The sequence below is a fragment of the Mya arenaria genome, chromosome 7 (assembly GCF_026914265.1).
Source record: "Mya arenaria isolate MELC-2E11 chromosome 7, ASM2691426v1".
Classification (NCBI taxonomy): domain Eukaryota; kingdom Metazoa; phylum Mollusca; class Bivalvia; order Myida; family Myidae; genus Mya; species Mya arenaria.
This window is the reverse complement of record NC_069128.1, coordinates 30952652-30956284: the sequence shown is the minus strand read 5'-3', so window position 1 is coordinate 30956284 and position 3633 is coordinate 30952652. Positions and strand designations below refer to the sequence as shown.

The window sequence follows — 3633 nt, the reverse complement described above, 5'->3', positions numbered from 1 at the left end:
GAATCGACGCTATATAAGTTAACTTTCAATAAACGCAAAAGGTATCACCAAGGTCCCCTTCTATTAAAAAGTATCAGCATGAACAAGCGTACACACTTCAATCAGTTTGGGCAATTACCTGAAACAGAGCGGTTTTTTATTTCGTATAAAATTATAACAGGATTTCACTGAACAATATAAAACTTTAATTGCTAAGCCTGAAAGGTTATGCAATCTTGGTTTGCATAGAAATTATGTCATCATCATATATGAATAATACATCATAACAAAAAGATAAATAAATGTTAATTTCCAAGGCGAAATCAACTCTGATCTTCTCTCATGTTTGTTCAGACCAATATTCGTTTTTGTACGCTTGGCATACTTTTTTCACTTTTAAATTAATGACATAAATTGTAGGATATTAAACTCATAGTTAGGTTATTTCGCACTAAAATGTTACCGTATAACATTGTTTAGTTTTGTACAATAAAGCAGTTGATGCTAAATCAGATTTTGATTTAATTATGTCATTGTGTGTATGGTACATTTTGCTGTCTGATGACTACCGTATAGTTTTGGTTTCCTTTAAGGCAGTATTGTCTAATTATTACTAATGAATAATAAATATGACAAAAATACATTTAATGTATATGAAGGTTTTATTTTGTTCTTGATTTAACCGAGATCGGAAGTTAAATGAGCGACTTTTAAATCTATCATGGTCGAAATAGCCCAATTGTAATATTTGTAAGAGTATAATGTATACATAATCTTCCTCTACAAATACGTCCAGTTTGACCAGCATTCAAATTTACTATAAATGTACATCGGATACCTTAAGGCACATTTTAAAGACCATTTGAATTTGGTAAACATTTCTTAAACACACAATCATACCATTTCATCAAAACTAATTGCGTTTAATGGCTTTTACATATCGTATGATCGCATGATTTCATATTAACATGTTCATGTTGCCACTTGTAGGGAAATGTGAAAGCTTGTCAAATATTTATGGCTTAACACTGTAAGAACACTAGAAACAAATGCAATCAATTCTTAAATTTACATTTCTTAATAATGAGAAAATGTGTTCATAAAAGTTAACGATAAACACAGATCTTATAAACTTAGATCAAAATTAGTTCACACTCCTCAACATTTGTGTACTAGTTGAAATCTTCTTTAGTAGAACGATTTAAGAAAGCTCTGTATAGTTGTTGTTTTTTATACCACGTTGTTAAATACATCTGACCTCCATTTGAACACTCTGTTGGAATAAATCAGTTGACCTTTTCTGAACAATTTTTCGATTTGAAATTACACCAACTCTTTACATAAATCGTTTGTTGTGGTTTAAAACTCACTCATTTTGTTTGGCATGCTTTTCAGTTGATCAACTTGAAAAATCACATGATTTCACAACAATCAAGATAGGATGCCGTTTACATTCGGTCATTCAGTTTTCACATTTGGGATATTCTTTTTATGTCTTATTATTATTAGAGCGTTTCACGACGACATAGAAAAGTTGAAATGTAAAACTAAACATTGCAACAGGGCAACAAATTTGTATTGAATTCAACATCATTTATTACGTTTTAAAAATATTAGCAAAGAGGTACTTTCCAAAAGTGTCAGTTGTGGACCCATGTGCTACTGAGGTACATATGTATTTTTAGAGAAACGTATTTTGTAATGTAAACGTCAATTATGTATTTTCATGCCAACTATAAGTAATTTATGGGGGTCCTCTGCTAGACTTACATTGCTTTGCTAGAAGCCGCATTTTATGACCTCGCTCTTGAAAGGTTATTCTTATCTGTCGGAGTGACACACGATCAACTTGTCAGAAAGTTTCAAAAAACAGTACCATTTACATGTCACATATACTAATTTGAGTCAAATTTAGATACTTTATAATTATTGTTCATGCAGCGATTGATGGCTTTAGTTCGTTTTTCACCATTTGCTTATCAGTCAAATACGGGATCTCAATTTTAAAACATTTCAGCAAGCAGATTTGGAAACATTTGTCGCGATTGCCGTTCTTGAACATTAACAATCAGATTATATAAGATATTGATGTCACGTTTGTTGAGTTAATAGTCTTCACATACGTTAAACGTGTCACAATGACCGATTAATTGTTAGAGACGCTGACAGTAATCTCCTTACACAGAGCAACGTCAAGTCGAATAATCTTAAAGTAAGATTTACATGTGACGGTTTTTGTTCTATCTCGTCTAGGACGTTCATTATGAATTAAAAAGCCTTTCACCTTAATTCAGATAAGGCTTAGCTAAAGTCAGTTAAATTTAACTCGACTTTTCTGCAGCTGACGCCTACGACTTCGTTCCCCGCTTTTAGTTTATGCGCTGCGATGCAACAGGGATATAAATCCAAATACTTTGCTCACGTGAGTGATTCTTAGAACTCAGGGCAGGTACAGACCATTTAAACATTTAGATATTTAAATATATTTCTCAACAAAAAATAAACAACACAGCCCGGTGGATTTCAACGTGAATCTCTTGTCGTCTAAATACTAAATCAGAAATATCTCCTATCTTTGTTTTTTAGTTTATTTTTTATTCCTATATATAAAAACGTTATCGGTAAAAACGGTAGAATTAATTAAACATCACCTATTTTACTTGTTACCATAACTCGATGATATTTGCTTAAATTCTCAAAATGCAGTCGTTTGTCAATAATTCTATCAATAAGATGGTGTATGGGTAGCTAAAACGTAATGCCCCGGGTGAGGATCGAACTCACGACCTTCAGATCGCTCTGTGATCATTGATTATGAGACTGACGCGCTACCTACTGCGCTACCGAGGCACATACTGGCACAAAGTATTGGTCACTACTAATTGATTTTTATATTCGTTCATATTGGTTTTAGTCCTTTGTAAGAGTTTATTTTAATTTGTCTTCAGGAATAATGTATAACTTTATTTCCTCCCTGTATTGAAAGAAGAGTTCTCTTTTATTTCCTCTATATATTTGGAGAATAGATCGATCCCGTCTTCCCTCTTTCAATTTATCCATGTATAGAGATGAGTGTCGCATCTCATCTCCTCAAACACAACAGATGTGCAATAGAATGAGGCTTCACCATTCAGATTGTACAGGTAGCGTCTTCAGAACTTAATCATATGTCTTTATTCCAGTTAATACTAAAACCCGGACACCGAACCACCTCTTAATAATACTTGATTAGCTATCTTATGAATGTATATTAGTTTTAATATATACTGGTTAAAATATACTTTTTCAAAATTAAGCTTTTAAGTGGTTTTAAAGACAACAGTCTGCCGTGCAAGAAATGTGCAAAACGGATGTAACGTCATGAAGATACATCACGTTTTATGTTATTGTTGTACATAAATGCTTATACATATTATTGTAAACATTTGTACTATAAATAGCATACAATTTATTGAAGTACTATACTACTTTAGCCACATGTATCGACTATATATCTTTCTAAAATGACAAGTTGACAGTATCTTGAACCCTTTGCCGAATGTTGGTTGTTGTAACATCTAATTTCACTTGCTGAGATATAAATAGCAATAATGGAAATCATAATCAGATATTTATTCAATTACATTGAATCAAGAGCAGGCATTAATTAAATGA

General features: G+C 32.2%; 1 non-coding gene across 1 annotated transcript; it reads right to left on the bottom strand.

Annotated features, from left to right (window-relative positions):
* Nucleotides 1–2738: 2738 nt before the first annotated feature.
* Trnam-cau (transfer RNA methionine (anticodon CAU)) lies at nt 2739–2829 on the bottom strand. The gene is given in 2 exon segments: nt 2739–2774; nt 2793–2829. It is a non-coding gene; the product is annotated as a tRNA-Met (tRNA).
* Between the last annotated feature and the right edge of the window lie 804 nt (nt 2830–3633).